The sequence below is a fragment of the Sorghum bicolor genome, chromosome 7, assembly GCF_000003195.3.
Source record: "Sorghum bicolor cultivar BTx623 chromosome 7, Sorghum_bicolor_NCBIv3, whole genome shotgun sequence".
NCBI lineage: Eukaryota > Viridiplantae > Streptophyta > Magnoliopsida > Poales > Poaceae > Sorghum > Sorghum bicolor.
Window position 1 is genome coordinate 41,536,882 of NC_012876.2, and position 6,203 is coordinate 41,543,084.

A 6,203-nucleotide genomic window follows, 5' to 3' on the forward strand; every position below is an offset into this window, starting at 1 on the left:
ATAATAATCCTAATAGTAATAATAATAATAATAATAATAATAATAATAATAATAATAATAATAATAATAATAATAATAATAATAATAATAATAATAATAATAATAATAATAATAATAATAATAATAATAATAATAATAATAATAATAATAATAATAATAATAATAATAATAATAATAATAATAATAATAATAATAATAATAATAATAATAATAATAATAATAATAATAATAATAATAATAATAATAATAATAATAATAATAATAATAATAATAATAATAATAATAATAATAATAATAATAATAATAATAATAATAATAATAATAATAATAATAATAATAATAATAATAATAATAATAATAATAATAATAATAATAATAATAATAATAATAATAATAATAATAATAATAATAATAATAATAATAATAATAATAATAATAATAATAATAATAATAATAATAATAATAATAATAATAATAATAATAATAATAATAATAATAATAATAATAATATCATTAGACATAGGCCTTTAAAATATTTTTTATTTGTTGACGACGATAACAAAAGCCACACACTGTGCAGCCGCACTTCAGCTAACATGAAACTGGTATTGTGTACAATGCCCTTGAATTGCTCATTCGAATTAAGCCACATGTATGCACACAGATGTTGATGTTTCCATCATCACAATTTTACTATACTATATGATTCTTTGACATTATCTTCTTGGCTTCTTGCTTCATAGAATATGTGCTATTGGGACAGAGTTATGTGTAGAGTTCATAATAATTTTACTGCAGTTAACTTGATACGTATTATCTATTATGCCTACATATTGATGTCATACTTGTTTCAATCATGTAAAGTTTGGAAACCACAAAAAGACAATTATATTTGTCCAAATTCTGATTTATTAATTTATCATTCTTTTTTGTATGTAGTAGGAACTACCAAGCCCCTTCTTTGTTGATTAAAGATAGAGTGTCTGAAGTCACAAATCGATTGTGCTCAATGGCGATCGCTGAGGTGCATAATCAAGTTGAAATTTTCTCCTAAAAATGATATTATTACCATTTTTAAATCTTGAAATACTGTTTAAGTACAATGCTCTCTTTTTCTCTATTTTTAAAGCTTTTGTGTGAACTACTCTACGCATGGAACTCAATATATTCACTGTGAGTCTGTGACTAGGTACCTCAACTGACATCAGCAGCTAGATAATTCTTCAGAGGTGAAGTTGAGGGGAAACAAATGAGCCCTACTAGAAGACCGATATGACTGGCCTGAGTAAGAAGTGCCTTTTATATTTTTGTATTAGTGTCTATAATAAATATTTGTTTGAGGTTATTCATATGGCTAGAGATGTTTGTCCATTTGGTCTATAGGGTTTAGGATAAGAATTGGCAAATGTTCTGTATTCAGTAAATTTAATCCTACATGAAAGAAAAGTCTGCTTGCAGATCACCCTAATTTCAGGAAAAGGTCCCCAAATCTTTGTTGGATATGATGTTGTGCTCCAATTTTACATTCAGGTTTGCACTGTCAATTCTTTGGCTTTGCCTAAGATTAACTATTCGCTATTTAGTGATTTGTCATGGCTTTGTAGGTACTAATCAAATTAGTGAAGCAGGACATGGCATGTAGATCAATAATGTTGCACAGCTGGGCGAGGGGCACCTGCAGCTGTAACTCAGACATGATCCATTCAACTTGTAAGGAAAAAATGGTGCAAAATTAAAGCACCATTCTATTTGTTGAGTTCGCAAGTTATGATTGCTGGTTTCAGTCAAGTTTAGAAATATGTTGATTTCTAGAAGTTTTCCTTGCAGATGGTTGCATCCTACCCAGAAACAATTATTGCATCTCTAAATCAATCTTTGCACTTGGTGTTAGCTCATGTTTATTCATGTTTTTTGTATTTCTTCTAGAGACATGATCCAATCTTTATGTAATATGAGCGAGATGCTGATTTTGATAGTTAACGTTTTGACTCCACGTAAGCAACCTGAGCCTCCACAGTTGTGGGGAGCAGAGGGTCATTATGATCGAGACAGTGTGGCAGTCGCGGTGAGTGTAGCGGTTGTGGTATTGGTGGTGGCTTGCGTGGTAGGCGCATTATGGCAAATTGAAAGGTTAAACTTTTCATATCTATGCAAAAAGTAAGAGCTAATACTCACAGTATGCGATTAATAATACTGTATTCTAGAGGCAACCCACGTGGCCACAACAAATAAGGTGAAGCTAGGAAGGACAATAGAGGATTCTTGGATTTGTACAACACACGTATAAATTTAAAATTGACATGTATTATTTTGTTCTTATCACAATGAATGTGGTGCCATTATTTGTTCCCGTTGCAATATACGAAAAGATCTGTAAAATAGAGTTAATAAACCTATGACGCTGCGCTTCTGTGACTGTAGTGATTTCTAAAACTTTGCTTTTTAGATTATATATCATTTTAATGTTGGTATTTAATTTCATAATATTATTATCTTATCTTGTCGTGCGATTCGTATAATTTCATAATATTATTATCTTATCTTGTCGTGCGATTCGTATATTTTAGTATAACAGTTTAGTTACTCCGTAGCAACGCATGGGCATACTACCTAGTTGAACAATATTTGTCAAATACAAACGAAAGTTTTGCAGTGCTCATTTTGCCAAAAATTTTGGAACTAAACAAGGCCTTGGTATGGCTTTACTTCATTAGTGAAGTTGTTTTTTTGAACTTCAGCTTTATAAACAGCTCTATAGATGGAGCTGGAATTTTTTTGGTAAATTGTTTAGCAAAACAGTTCTTTCTTAAAATATGCTCTCATATGATGAGGTGAAGCCAAGAGAATCTATTATTTTTGGCTCCTTCACACCCTAAATCTCTGTGAGAACACGTGTCACACCCGGAAGTAAGAGAGCATTCGGGTGCCAATCACATGTGCGCCAGGATCTCAAATTCACACACATGAGTCGACATCATCAATGGTACAAAACACAGTGCTTAAACAAAAAATATAAATGAGCATAAAAGTACCATTATTACAAATCTTGAATCAAAGTGCGAACGAAAACTTAAGCTAAATTGTTCAATGAATAAAGGGTAAACTAATAACGCTGACGAAGCGGGACCACCTTGCCACAGGAAGGTCGACGGTAGGAACACACGAGCCTAACAACCAGGCAACTCAGGGTAATCCTCGGAAAGTCGAAGTTGTTATATTGATCGTCTGAGCAACCTTTAATTATTATAGCAAGGGTGAGTTCATATCGAACTCAGCAAGCACAGACGAAAAGTAATGACATGCAAAGCTTAAAACAAGGTAAAAGCTGACTTGGTTTGACTGCGATAGCATTTTAGTGGATCACTTTTAATTATAACTACCTATTACTATTAGTGAGTCGCAAAACCCCAAAACCCTTATTTAGTGTAGGTAGTTATTAACATCTTTTAAGAGACTATCCTAGCATTTATTAAAGTTCGGGGATCAACCCCAAATAACCACACTGAGATAGCCATCCCAACCAACATGGAAGAGCCATTCTGCCAAAAACACGAGGTAGCAACCTCAAAACCAGTTCCTTCTCTAAATATCATGTGATTCCAATTTGCTCATCATGTGAGAGTTTGGGCCACTCGTGACCGTGAGCACAACTAATATATTAGTTTTACACTATGCAGATGTGTGCAGTTTCACTCCAAGTCATGATTCCCATTTGCCTGGGCCGCGACTCCCGAAAACACTAACAAGGTGAGCAGGCAGGGTCTCACTACGAGACCTTTCACAGGGTCCAATGTTGGTATAAATTAACTGCACTTCATTTAAATAGATTTAAGTAGGATTATCCGCAAGCGCACAAATATCATACGAGTGTCATATTTTACCCAAAGGTTTTAAATATCGTATCCACAGGGAATAATTGTGATGATGACAAAGTATATAGACTTAACCCTACAATTAGGCTAGATCATATCAAGAAAAAGGAAATAGCTAATGCACTCTGGTTGTAATTCCGGTAAACTTTGTATAATATCGTCTTATCGGGTAAGTAACCCGAATAGGAGAAGTAACAGAGTAATCTCCTACCAGGCACCTATAAGTCTATCAGTCCTATCAATGGGAAGTGGACTACAAAGTAATCAACACAGTTATAAAGTCACTTACGTGAGCTATCACTGTTCGGCTGATCAGGGGACATTCACAAGTAAACCTAGCCTAGGCACCACACCTACACTACAAAATACTACTTCAACCAATGTGTCCATAGATCAAAGCACTCAATATAAGTTGTGAACCAAAGAACGAATAAGAACAAGTTGCTTACTTAAATCAGAATAGTAAGTACAAAAGTACCTCAGAACAGAGCTCCGGGCCAGGGAACTGGATCCAAACGAATACAACCACGAAGAAGCGCCGACAGGCCGGAACTCCTCCAGTATCTCTACTCCTCTACTCAATCTCTCTAATCTCTAAACAAGAATAGATCTAGAAGAACTAGTCTCTCCTTATTGCTATATCTAGATGAACTAGATCTAGATGAACTAGAACTAGATCAACTAGCACTACACCACAGCCCCAGAGTAACGTCAGACATGTGACGCTAAAAATAACTATTTAGGGACGTAATGTTGGTCGGTATAAAATTGCCACAAAGCATCGGACGGTAAACGTACTGGTAGCATCCAAATATTTGTCGCTATACATGGCGTCTCATGATCGGTCGGTATAGTTCAATAATAGCATCGTTTTATCGGTCGGTATAGATAAAAGAAAAAAAAACACCATCGAGCGCGCCTAAAATTTCGTTCTCGCGCGCGACCTGAAACCCTACTTGGCCAGATTGTGCGTTCTAGAAAAACAAAATACGCTTCTGCTGCCCACCAAACCCTCACTCCCATCTCACCGTTTCAGATTTTAGGCAGCCAGCAGCTAGCGCTCCTCCCAGGGAGCAGGCCGCCGCCGCACGTAGCCGCCGCCGCCGCACCTGGGGAGCAAGCCACTGCCGCCGCACACCTGGGGAGGTCGTCGCCGCCGCATCTGGGGCGCAGGCAGCCGCCGCATCTGGGGCCGACTCCCTTCTTCCCTTGCCGGTCGCCGCCGTCGATTCCTTCCTAGGCCGCCGCCGCCGCCGATTCCTTCGCAGGTCGCCGCCACCAACACCCTCGCAGGTCGCCGTCGTCGCAGGTCGCCGCCGCCGGCTCCCTCGCAGGTCGCCGCCGCCGATTCCTTCGCAGGTCACCGCCGTCGACTCCCTCGCAGGTGGCCGCCACCAGGGCCCTTCGCGACAAGTTCGCTCCACCGCCGACGCAAAAACGCTGTAAGCCCGTAACCCTAGACCCTTCCACCACTTTGGCTGATCTATGCTCCATCGACAGGCAGCGCCGCCGCCTGAACTCATGTGTGTGCCGTTGCTGTTCTAGGTCCTTGCATCACCATTGCAGGTACTGGTATACACTCGATCTGCTTGGCATCTGAGTGCTGAACCATAATTTCTTTGTCAATGTCATTTTGGCTTGTATGTTTATAAGGTCTAAAAGAATGATTAATGGTTAATGCATAATTGATAATATATATTTGGGTCCTGATCTATGCGTTGGATTATTGGTTGGTATAACTCCCAGTAGCCTTGCTGCATTGGACGGTATAACCACTATATGTCATCAGCACATTGGTCGGTACTTATTCAACTTATCATCACACCATCGGTCGCTAAAAAAATGTCGGACGCTATAGCCTATACCGACGCCAGTTTCAGCGACAACAAATAAGTGTCGCTATAGATCTATAGCGACCAATGGAGCGTCTTTACATCCACATATAACGACCAATCGTGCATCGTTACTCTGGGGCTGTGGTGTAGTGTAGAGGGACCCTAACCCTAATTATGTAGAGAATATGAAGCACCAGGGTGTAGAATGCCTCGAGGGAGGGGGTCTGTGTTGACGGTTGATAACGTCAACTTTTATTAGAACTTTGGACTCAGAGTAAAATATGAAAACACATTAGTCTAGGGTTTAAATTGACAATTTCCATGAGTTTTGCATATTCTGTGATTTTCAGGGATGAAGGGTCGAGATGGCGGACTAGAGGGGGGGTGAATAGTCCTTTCTAAAACTTATCGCGCTGGCTAACCGAAACAAATGCGGAATTAAAACTATCGGTCTAGCCAAGACTACACCCCTCTATCTAAGTTCTCTAGCACCTTG